At 46.1% G+C, this 12,940-nt stretch overlaps 1 long non-coding RNA gene across 1 annotated transcript in view; it reads right to left on the bottom strand.

Annotated features, from left to right (window-relative positions):
• Nucleotides 1-1,312: 1,312 nt before the first annotated feature.
• LOC135899359 (uncharacterized) overlaps nucleotides 1,313-12,940 on the bottom strand; it is a 31,909-nt gene continuing 20,281 nt past the window's right edge. The window contains exon 2 of the long non-coding RNA XR_010563605.2: nucleotides 1,313-2,776. This is a non-coding gene — a long non-coding RNA (uncharacterized lncRNA). The remainder of the gene's footprint in view (nucleotides 2,777-12,940) is intronic.

A 12,940-nucleotide genomic window follows, 5' to 3' on the forward strand; every position in this document is an offset into this window, starting at 1 on the left:
TAAAAACACTGATAGCGCCGGCGGGAGAAGCATCGTGGCGAAGTTTAATGCGCAGGGATAGCTTTTATATATATTTTTGTTTTGTTGAGGTCATCACGCGTCACCGCGGGAAGATTGAAAAGCTTAAGAGGCAGCTTTAGCTCGGGTGCTCCTATCTAAATACATGTAAAAGGAGAATTCGTTTTTCTCGGCATCCACTGCATCAAATTTGGCGAGATTTGTTGCAATTTAAAGAAACACTTGAAATATATTGACTAAGTTTCGAATTCTTTATTTAGGTCGTCAATTTTTATGAAAAATTGTGAAATTTTTTTCAGCAAACGAGACAATCAAGTGAACAACTCTAACTCAGCAATGAGAAACGGTACCACAATTCTGTGAACTGTATCTAATAGTACATCTCAACCGGACCAAATTGATATGTTACACATATATCCTAAGAAATTTAGTAATATGGAAATACACCTTTTGCAGAACCCTTATGCACAACTTAACAAATTCATGTAAGATACATGACATCGAATTTGTCCGCTTTCAATGATCGAACGGATTCCGTTTACACAACTATGATATGTGTTCTTCAAGCAGAGCTATTAATTTGTAAACCTTGTGCTTCTATTTTTTTCGAAATTTCTTGTAACAAAATTCAGGCCCTAAATCGAAATTCCGCTTCCAACAGTAACTAGAATTTAACTTCTCTCTAAAATGCAACAAATTTATAATTGGTCCAGCGGCTATCTCAGAAAAGCGTTCTTGCGTTTTACATGTATTTGAATAGGCCGCGTTGGAGTTCGGCCCCAGCTAAAGCTTCGGATGATGGATGTGATGAGCGTCCCCTTTTGAACGGGGCGGTGTGTTATGGTGACAAGCTCTTAAGCTCTTCCTCTTAATGTCAGTACGCCACGTGGTGCCACTCGAACTGAACCCTCGTGTCCAGAAAACCTGGATACTTGTGGCGGAATACACCGGCTCGCTTCAGTGGTGTAGCGTCAAAAATGAAAAGGGCGTACGTGGACACGCATTCTTTATTGTCCCAACATTTTGGCAGGCGAGCCAGCTTTCTCGCCACTCTGATGAAGGCCGGCCCACCAGCGGAAACCTTGGGACTGCAAAGAACGCGGTTCCACGTACGTCGTTTCCCTTTCTAACATGGGGCTATATGTATGTATGCATGAATGCTTTTATGTATACACATACATACTGTGGTATGATTTGCATCAGTTGTCGGATTGTGGCGTTTTTGAAATCAGTGTGCGCCTGCGCGGACGAAGTGTATAAGAAGGCATCGCTTGAAACAGACACACACACGGCAAACAAGAAAACTGGGCACAGTTTATTTCAGTCTTGTGCGGCGTCCACAGACCCGTTAAAAATGAACTGGACAATATAAAATGCATATCAGTTCTATAAAATGCTCATACTGTACGGAACACGTCAGTTCTGAAACACAAGTACCAACGTTACGAAATAGACAGCACTAAGCATTGGGGTGATGCAACCTGGGATGCTTCCTTTTTTTCTTTTACTACTTTTCGGCAAATGTATTTACGTTGGCAGGCATTTTTACCACAACTCATTAAAAATGAAAAATGAAGCTAGGACTTATTTTGATGACTTGAACGGCGACGCAGTACGAGTTAACGCGGTTTCTTTATCTGAGTGAAAAGAAGCAACAAGCACATGGTAGCGTGAAGTGCCGTTGCGCCGGAACGAAGCACCGACACGGGCAAAGCAACTAGAAGTCGTGCGTAGGTCATCATCATTATGCAGAAAGCTGGTGTTAAACATTAACGGGCAGTAGTTTTGGGGCCATAGCACTCCCGTGTAAGCGTCGCCGCAATCACTCGCAGCAATCTCAAGAAATTAAGCACTCGAGGTGCAATACAATTATTCCTTCATGTTCACATTAGATACCGGCGCGTTATTACGACATCATTCGGCAAAAACCCGCCTGCCAGTAATGCCCTAAGCATGTTGTCATGCCCTTCCCGTCTACGGTAGGCGCGTTAACACGCACTCGGTCCAGCTTCCAGGATTCAGGTGCGCGTCTCATACGGCAAATTCTTCGTCGCCGCATGCAGGCCGTCGTAAATAAAGTGCGTCACTATCACAAACACAATGAAAATGATCGTCAAAACAATGGTCAACACCCACATACAGCTGTAGTGCTGCTTCCACTGCATGTAGCTCCGCCGATACCATCTGTCCCAGCCATAGTGCCTCCGGGACGCCTGTTCGTCTCTATCTACCCATCGCCCTTCACGCTCGGGGAACCGCTCCCGCTGCAACTGGCGGATGTGGCCGAGGTGTCTTGCAGCTAGGACCAATTCATCTGAGCTGAAATGCTGCTCGGCGGGGACGGCGAGCACCACCTCACGGTATGAGGGCGGTGGTGTACCTGACGATGGCACGTACCCTATTGAGGCCATGGGTATCCCCCTCTCGTCCCCGGTGTCTTGGCCACGGGACCGTTGGTCGTTGCCGCCACTGGACCACCTGGCACCACGTCCGCGCAGGAGGTGAGTCGCGAACACACCAGAGGCCCTGTTGAACTCGGCCATGGAATCCTCAGCAAGAGAAAGACCAGACTTCGAATGCGTAGCAGAGCTTCGACGGATGGCAGACGGCAAGTCGGCGTGGCGCGTTCGCAAAACCCGACGCAGAAGTCAAGGCACCTCTTGCACTGCGTGCTGTGCTCCACTATGAAGACGATAATGGAATGCGAACTGGATGACAACGACGCTATTTATACCGGCCAACTTTTTTATGGCTTTATCTGGAAAAAAAAACAGAACAGACAAATGTGAGTGACGATGATAACGTAAAATATCTATCACACGTGATCTGCTCGGCCCAGTGCGGTTGAAGCCGAGAATTTCTCTGTTGGAATAGAAAAAAAAAAGATTCTGGTTTTGTGGCGATCAACTTGTCTTTATGTTAGTAATAATAACTTTGTTTTCTGTGCTATAGTTTAACCTGACTTCTATCAGGAAAGCCGCAAAAGATGAAGCATTCGCGTCAATCAGCGCTGTTAAAATATAAACCTGGTCAAGTCTCCAAACCATTTTCTTTATAAGTTATAGGCTTCAGGCGCCAACGCACACGGAAGATTCCTGAATAATTCGCGCTCCTCGTAAATCATCTACTCAACGCAAATCTGCTTAAACTGATCGAGAAGGTCTTAACCCTAAATGAGAAAAATAGATCAAGCAAGGCCCGGTTTGTCGCCGCAAAGAAGGCCGTATAGGTCTGCTATATGTGATACGAAGAACAAGAGAGTCGGGCTAAGGTTAACCAATTCGCACACTAGGGCATGAAGTAATATGCGGGAAAGCCATGTTTGCTGTTGCTAGAACTAGCCTCGTTGTAACACCGTTGATGCGGGCTTGTTGAACTGCCGCTGCACTCAAGAACGGCTGTTTTCAACCTGACCATATCTGATCGATATGAGTGCTATGTTGCAATATGTCGCCATGAAAGTTCAAGGACGGAAAATTATTTCGTAATATGTATTCTAATGTATTCTCCACTATTCTTGCGGGAGAAATTTACTAGCTGCAATAACACAAGCTTCAGATTAAGCATGGTAGCCCTCTATATGGCTGTTTCGTAATATTCATCCTAGCAACTTTCTTTATTCGCTCGCGCATACGACATTTCGAGCCGTCCATCTGGCATTTTCAGAGACGTGCGCACATGCGATGTCTGTCAATTGTAAAAAGAACAAGCCGACGTGAAACTTTATGGTGTGGTTCAATGGAATTTTCATTTACGATATGACAACTTTCGTCAGCAGGGCAGGATACGGTCACATTCGCATGCGGAAACGAACGGCAGCTGCTGTTGTTCTCCCTGAATTAACAACGATTAGTTTGTCGCAATAGACAAAAAATTAAATTATGGGGTTTGACGTGCCAAAACCACTTTCTGATTATGAGGCACGCCGTAGTGGGGACTCCGGAAATTTCGACCACCTGGGGTTCTTTAACGTGCACCTAAATCTAAGTACACGGGTGTTTTCGCATTTCGCCCCCATCGAAATGCGGCCGCCGGGGTCGGGATTCGATCCCGCGACCTCGTGCTCAGCAGGCTAACACCATAGCCACTGAGCAACCACGGCGGGTGATGTCGCAATAGACAGTTTAATTGCCCTAACACACGGGCACACCAAAGGCCTTCGGAGTAGGGGACAACTACGAAAGAGGAGTGTATGTGGGTGAACCGCAGGACAAAATGTACCCCCTTTTGCTGTAGAGATGCCTTCCGGTAGGGGAGCTATCCGAACTGGGCTTTAGAGGTCACCTCATGCGTTGTTCTTCAGCAATACAAGACTCGAAGAAATAGATTAGTGCCTTAATAATAGCTTTCCTGCTCGGAACACGATATTTTACTTACAGTAAGGCAAGTTAACCTGCTGAACGTATTCTTTTAATCTTTTGTCAAATTTAGTGGAAAGAAGCAAAGCCAGTTACTTTGATGAGACCCTGTCTGCGCCATAGCGCATGTCAATAATGAAACTCCTATTGATGCGATTTTCTTCAGTGTGCAAGAAGGAAATAAATGGAAACGGGCTTATCTCACGGGGCTGCGGTTCGCCCGGGTGTCAAGGGCGCGGAGTAAAATAGACAGAAGCGCCGACTCACCTGATAAGGCGTTCCAACCTGTGTCCTTATGAGCCATCTATACTTTTTGGACTGAAATCATAGACGCGTGGAAACTTGCTATTAGCCATCCAGAGACGCGTCATCTCCAGCGGCCGATGTGCGCCGCGGCGTATAGCGAAGCAACGCGGGCTTTCTGTTTCTTGACTAGCAATTCCTTTTTCGGAGCAGTATGCGCGCGTTTCCGCTGTTCCCCGCATGACACCGTGCGTGTGCGCGCTCTGGCGCGTCTCGCTTCTATAGCCTGCCGAAATTCGCAGGATATTGCTTTCTTTTACTTGCATGAAAATTTACTGCTGTAAGTGCCAATGTCATGATAGCGACTGTGAAACAATAGGATTTCGTACGCCACTATGATCTTGCTGTCTGTTAACAATACACTAAAAGAAAAAAATTGTAAACTACCACACATTAGTGGGCATTCGATTTTCACTGAAGGAGAATTATGTGTATAGCTTAGCGTACTTGTGTGTGTTTTTGTATACCGTCTTTCTTCATTAACCTTAATTTGTGGAATGTTTCGGCCTGTGCCGTCGCATGCTTCTGGCGGTATGCGGTTCACATGGGTCCTCCAAGCAGGCTAACATGTCAAGCTACAATAAAAGCTTTCAGGTGTGTTTACCACACACTGCACCCCTTAACTCAGCGACTGTTGGCAGCAGTGACCTAAAGTTAGGAAGGTGACTCCACAGGCCCTCAGAAGCGTCAGTATATTTTTGTTTTATGCTGGAACTCTGAACAACACAATTCAATTTTTTTCAACTGATCGTAGTAGCAGACTGGCACCCACGGGGTCACAAGTCATTTCATATCGTTTACTAGCTAGATTAGCTCAGTGCTTTTCAAACCCCATCACAAGGCAATATCTGGCTGTTGCTCGGCTCAAAAGGCACTTTTTCGTGCGCACGTAAATATCTTACAAGTCTCAAAAGCGCAAGCGCAGAACATGAAAACCCTTCTCGCGCCTCACGGACGCAGTTTAACTCTAGCTAGGTGCTTGCGTTGCATTCCATACGTACGGGATGGGCTTTACAAGCAACCATCTAAAGAATCCCCGCTTATTCGTGGTCGTCAAGAGGGGCCGATTTCGTCTCATGAAATCAGTGACAGGAAAGGAAGGTCACAAAGGATCACCGGCAAGGCAACATGAATCTCGACCACCACCGCAAGATACTACTAGTCATCCAATACTTAAAAAAAAGTCTTGATTATAAAAAAAAAATATCGAAGAACTCTGGCACTGCGTATGCGCAGTTCACGCACTTGACAAAATTATAGGTTTCTTCGATTTGACTGCACTTTCTTCCCTAGTTTCCCTGCGGTACCGTGCGAATGTAGCAGGGTGCAGTGCGAGTTCCTAAAGTTCAAGCGCACTACGTGCAATATAGCAACAAGCTTATCTAAAAAATAGTAGAAGCGTACAAGGCTTATTTTCTGTTCGGCGCAACTGGCGCGTTGGGCGCATGTGTCGTAGCGTCTGCTGTTGTTTCCACATCGTCCTACGGGTGCCTTTTGAGTTGGTGCTACTCATCGCGGTTCGAGAAATGTCTTCCCTTCAAGGATACTGCGCTAAAAATTTGCTTACTGGGCGGATATGCTTCTGCAGTACAGCGGCACCTCCCATCAGGTTGGAACAGGCCTCTCATAAGCCTTTCCGACAGAGAAAGAGAGAGAAGTCATAAGGGAAAGTCAGGGAGATTAACCAGGCTGAGCCCGGTAGGCTACCCTTTACCGGGGAAGGGGGAATGGGAATTGAAAGAGGAGAAAGAAGAAAGAAGTTCACAGTTTGCACTATTGCACACACAAGCGTTCATCACTAAGTCAGTCACATGCGGTCATACAGGCTGGTGCGTTTCAAGAAATGCGCCAGTGCCTTTGCGGCATTGCACATAGTAGACGCACGAGGCCACGGACACAAGATCATCTCCTCTGTAAAACGACGGTCGCCTATGTGCTCCCAAGCTGTACAAATTTGCATATGGCAAAAGGAAGGGTGTTTTCTTTTCGTTATCGCAATAATCACTATCGGGATAGTACTACTTCGTGAGAACTGAAAGGTGGACGTGGATGGGCTGCTTTTTCACCAGAGAACGCGTTCCAAGAAAGACACATGCGATCGAAAGCACTTTAGCGTGTCACATGATTTTACTAACCATCCCTCACAACGATTCAAGAATCAAACTTGAACCTCACATTCTCATGGCAGCTATATACAGGCTGTTGTTTTTGATGCGAAACCATTATATGCCCCATTACGCGAAAATCCAGCGTTGTCATCGGCAGCGTGATCGAAAGAAGGTACCAAACATGACCGACGGCGCGAAGAGGTAAAAACACGTCAAAACCTGCTCGGATTGACGTCAAATTTGTCAGGTGTGTTTCTGTAAAGAAAGTAAATCAATGCCTTGGGAACAAAAATTAAGCAAACTTCTCGCCTCGCACCCCGGACCTCCGGGATACGAGACGAGCGCGCTTCCCTAGGCTCCATGGTTATGGTTGACTCCATGCCCCATGGGCTCCACGGTTCCATAGGCTCCATGGCTATGGCTGACTAAAGTTGCGCCTACGGCGTGCGTCATTCCACACGTCACGTCCCTGCCTCCGTCGCTGCCTCCCACGTGTCCCTTGCTCTTCAGGTTTCATCCGCGTTGATACTACCATGACTACTGCGATGCACTCTCGACATCAGATCATGAGTATATAAAATTGGGCGTGTCTACTGCGTGCGTCCCTGCACACGTCACGTCTACAGCGATGCACTCCGAAGCGTCTACCTCGGCGGCAACTGTGAGACGCGGCCGCCCACGGAAGCACGCCTCAGAAGAGAAAGCAAGGGAGCACAAAAGAAGACGACATAGTCACGACAGACCTTCCATAAGGCATAAAATAAAATTCATCGTACCGAATGTTTCGAGCCTGTGGCCAACGTATACGCAAACATGCACAGCGATTGAGCGGAAAGAACTTTAATGCATGTCGAAAACATCAATAAAGAAACGTATCACTAAACGATTATATCGTTCTCGCATGACCACACCTAAGAATTCGTAAGTGTCTCTGATGTCTTTCTTTTTTTTTTCGACCGTACGCAATGTTTAAAGATTGCCTATAGCAGATGTCATATTTATAGTCAATGAGCAGCATTACTTAGAGAGACGGACATTACTTCCACAGAAAATTGAAATGCCTACTATACTAATTAAAAAAACACACTAATAACATTTGTAACTAATTACGTTACGGCACAAATTGCAATTTCCAAATTGTAGCCGGTAAGTTCGCATAGCGTATCCACCACTTTGAACGAGTTTTCAGGATGACACCAGTTTCGAGATATTCACTCCCAAATTGCGCGAAGAAATACATTAGCGTTCCACCTACTTTTGTGCTGGAATGAATAAAACAGCAGTTCGTTGAAGAAGTAAGTATAGTAATAGTTCATTTTTAGCGCAAATTTCACGGCGCATATCTCGAAATCCGCACGATCCTTAAAATTTGTTCCAAGTGGATATGCCTTGCAAAATAACCTACTACAATTCGTAAATTGTAATATTTGATTAAAATAATTAATTTTAATGTTAATTTGTAAATTTCTGTAAATAATCAATTGTGCCTTTCGGTTTCTCGAGCTGGTAGCATCCGCCGCATCGAGTATCCTAGTGTACGGACTGAAAACTAATCTCAGAGTGGTGCGTCAAATGGAGTATGAATTTGTCTAAAACTCTTCATATGAAATTTACAAGGAAAACGGTGATGTGCAACCATATGTTATTAGGAATATAACGCTGGAACAGCTGTTCAAATTTAAATATTTAGGTGTTTATTTTACTCCTGCATTGAAATGGCGCCATCACGTCGATCATGTCGTTGCTAAAGCATGCCAAACCTTGGGATTTCTTCGCCGAAATGCAAACACTTTTCCACAGTCATGTAGGCACATTTTGTACAGGATTATATGAGAGGTAGATTCTTGAATACGCGTGTACGGTTTGGGACCCGCCTACTGGTTGAGATAAAGATAAGTTGGAGCCGGTGCAGAACATTGCCTCTCGTTTCGTGTGTGGCACACGCGGGGCTCGGCACAGTTCATCGCGCACGAAGGAAGCACTCAACTGGGAATTGCTCGTCACGCGCCGAAATAAGTTGCCCCTGAAGTCTCTTCATGCTATTTATTATTCAGCTGTTTGGGTTGATCGTGAAAAGTTTGTGCAAGAGCCTTTTTTATAGATCCAACCGTGTTGACCATGATCTTTAAGGTACGTGAATTTGCGACACAAACTGAGTTGTTCAGAATGTCGTTCTATCCTAGAACCATTTGAGCTTGGAATAGACTGCTGAGTGATGTTGTGAGGGTTGAATCAAATGATGCTTTCTTTTTGATGTTGCAGATTGTAGATGTGCATTGCTAAGGTCTGTGCCTTTTTTTCGTTTTTTTTTCTTTTCACCTATAACACTATCCAGGAGCAGAGGTGTCGTATGTACTTCTTGTACCACCCTCACCCACTGTAATGCACTGGCGCTGTAGGTTCCTTAATAAATAAATAAATAAATATCTGCACAGATGGTATTAAAGAATTCTACATGACCTAAAAGGAAAAAAAAACGTCTGGGAACTGTTAAAACGAAACCGGGAGATGTATTTGCTTGGCGCACCATTATTAAACCATAACGCTGCGCCGTGTCATCTTCTACCGAAAGCTTGCACAGTGACGGTAAATCCTAAGCAGCGAGTGTAAGAGAAGCGCGAACTCGCGCACAACTTGCCTTGCACGAATTCAAATCGAAGATCGCCGTGCAGGCGGCGCGAGCTGCACTGTAAAGCTTAGGACAAAAGTTCTGCTCTCTCTCAACTGGTGCAGAAAGTGCAGACAAGTCGAAGAGGCACTAAAGTTCAGGCTCCGACTTCTCTAGAATAAGCTTAGCTGCAGTAGCATTCATTTGTTCAGGGAAAGGTCGCGAACAGGCATGTGGAAGCAACCGTTCCATATTTGGGAGGTCTCCATGCAAAACATTTTGCGCACGCAAATCTATAAGCGTTCACGCCGTGCGACGAGTAACGCACGCAGATGTCTCACGCTTGCGTGTCTAGAGCTTCTACGCACGTTAAACTAAAACTGCCTACTTCACAGTAGACAGTTTTAGTTACACGTACGTAGAGGCTTTGCGTACGTAGATCTTCTACGTGTGAGCAGTGCGCATGCGTAGAACGTAGCGGGCGCGCGCGCGCCTCACGGACGTACGTGAGATTCATTTCTTTGTGTGCATTTCTTGCGCCTGTAGACAGCTTCGCCCGGGAGTTCCTCAAGATCACGAACAAGCGATAGCGGGCCGCGCGTGCGCCTAGGCGGATTGGCTACCGCGGTGTTCACATTTCTCGATAGATGGATCTACGGGGTCCCTCTTGGCGTGCGTCGCGTACGTATAGCTAAAAGCGTTTCAGATGGCGTGCACGTAAGGTGCGTAGGCTTTTCACATTTGCGTACGTGAAGCCCCTACGTACGTGTAACTAAAACTGAAACGCTTTTAGCTACACGTACGCGACGCACGCCAAGAGGGACCCCGTAGCTACGTCTATCGGGAAATGTGAACACGGCGGTAGCCAATTCAATCCTGCCGCCGTGTTTCGAAGCAAGCCGTCTGCGCACTCGCGGCCCGCTATCGCTTGTTCGTGATCTCGCAGAACTCCCACGCGAAGCTGTCTACGTGCGCAAGAAACGCACGCAAAGAATTGAATCTCACGTATGTCCGTGAGACGCGCGCGCGCCCGCTACGTTCTACGCATGCGAACTGCTGACACGTAGAAGCTGTACGTACGCAAAGCCTCTACGTACGTGTAACTAAAACTGTCTACTGTCTAATTTCAGTTTCACGTACGTAGAAGCGCTGCGTGCGTGAAGATCTTGCGGGATTCGAATGCGCATGCGGCCGAACGTATAGGGAGCCCCGTCGTCTCGCACATGACCCACGTGACCTTTGTGCCCTTGCTTTGGGTGCCCCACGCACGCGACGGGTTCTGCAAGATGCCAGGCAGCAAACGCAGACAAATCGCGGAAGCGCAGTTCGCCAGGTGCGACAATCACGCGTTGGCTCCGATTCCAACTCTTCTTGAACGAATATGACATGGTTGTGTGTGTCTCACGGCAACAGGTGGGCGAGCATCAAGCGAGTGTTTCAATCATGGCGCGGTCTCGTTTGCTTCATTCTCGCCCGACGGTGAGGTGCAAACAGTCACGTCACCCGTGGGCGTCTATATAAAGGGCTCGCCCGTTACGCTTTTCAGAGTTTCGCTCTTCTGCGTGAAATTGGCCCGAGTTCATTAAGCTGTAAAAATTAGCTGCGCAGACTTTTTGCATTTCTAAAAATGGTTCTGTGCTCCTCGAGTGACGGGCTGTTCAGGTCTTCCGTGGGAGTCAATCGCATATGTCTCTTTTGCTTAAACAGTTCACTAACCTCATTTGCATAATTGTTTTTGAAATTATTTTATCGAGTAATTCTGAAAGGTATCACTCCATGCTAAAAGCAATCAAGAAGAAATCTCTTAGTTACCTCAAATTTTGTATATTTAAGCAATTTCTTACGCATTTCGTGAAACACCCGGAAAAAGGCATCAGCGACGTTGCTGAATACCACCATTTTTCGACACAGAAAAATAATACTTTAGCCGCCTTTCCTCAACGACACTCCTCTTCGATACGAAAACTCGTTTTCGAGCCTGCAGCCATTAGCGTTCGCATTCCCATGCGTTCAAAAAGTTCTCCGGAATGCGACGAGCTTCCCTTCAAGGCTAAAACACTGCCAAGACAGCTGGTGTACCTCCTATGCATTTTCGAATTGCATCACTAGTGCCTATTTCTCCCCTGGCAGTTTGTGGGCATTTATGATACAATCAAAATGACGAGTACGTAGCTTTGAAAGCAGGTTTGCTGATGGGCGAGCGGAAAGCATCACTGTGCTTTTCCCGGCGTTTGCTCCGCGCTTGACACGCACGAACCTTATCTTCGCAAAAAGTGGGCAGCTGGTTTCAGCTAAAGAGTTCGTATTATTCTCATTGCCTTTTATCACTGCTACCATACTACAGAATTAATTTATGGCTGTAATTAGGTACGAAATTAAATTGTGCGAGTGTGTGTCTACCTGCCAAAAACTGCAAATAATTGTGAGGCGCACCGCAGGGTTAATTTTCACTACCTGGGCGACTTTACCATGCTACTAAATGCAAAAACAGAATCGTTTCTGCTTTACGCCCCTATCAGAATGCGGCCGCCGCGGCCAGGATAGATCCCACGACCTCGAGCTCAGCAGCACAACGCCATAGGCTACAGCGGCGCGTAATTCATCGCTGTCTCGGCATGCTAACGTGTCTTGTCCTTTGGTTGGTCTTTAAGAGACGAATCGTTTCGCTTTGTGATCTTTCAGCAACTTTAACAGAGGAGGGCACTCAGTACTAATTAGAATAAGTATACACAACCCGTTATCACTTACAATTTAGAACAACTGTATCCTAAATCTTTCGAACCGTATAGGTATTACAATAAAATGTTTGCGTATTCGGACTAAGTGAAGCTTTCATCAAACGTACTGTTATATTGCCTGCGATGCATTTCTGCACAATCAACTCTCCCCGTACAATTTCATTTTCAGTGAGAATAAAGCATAAAGGTAACTATCTGCAATAATTTAGAAATAAAATAGGTTAATGCTGCCTCCGAAATACACAGATTTCCTCACCGGATTGTTGTAAAATATGCAATGATAGACGCACGCGTAATGCATGACATTGTTTGGCATGTATGTAAACGAGGTACGGTCAAGGTCACAACAAATCAACACATCGTAGCCGCAACGCGCATGGGCTGTGACAACCGTCCACAGGCGCGGCGGGTGCGATTATGGAAGTACGCAGCGAACACCACCGTGCAAAAAACCACAACTCAGAAACCCTGTAAAACCAAAGAAAAAAAATATATCGGTTCAACGCAGATGTTGGAATCTATAGTACGTGAAATGAATTTAATTTAATTATGGGGGTTTTACGTGCCGAAACCACTTTCTGATTATGAGGCACGCCGTATTGGAGGACTCCGGAAATTTCGACCACCTGGGGTTCTTTAACGTGCACCTAAATCTAAGCACACGGGTGCTTTCGCATTTCGCCCCCATCGAAATGCGGCCGCCGTGGCCAGGATTCGATCCCGCGACCTCGTGCTGAGCAGCCCAACACCATAGCCATTGAGAAACCACGGCGGGTATGTGAAATGAAGCTTAAGTGAAGCGGGTAA

This window comes from Dermacentor albipictus, chromosome 1, assembly GCF_038994185.2.
Source record: "Dermacentor albipictus isolate Rhodes 1998 colony chromosome 1, USDA_Dalb.pri_finalv2, whole genome shotgun sequence".
Lineage (NCBI taxonomy): Eukaryota > Metazoa > Arthropoda > Arachnida > Ixodida > Ixodidae > Dermacentor > Dermacentor albipictus.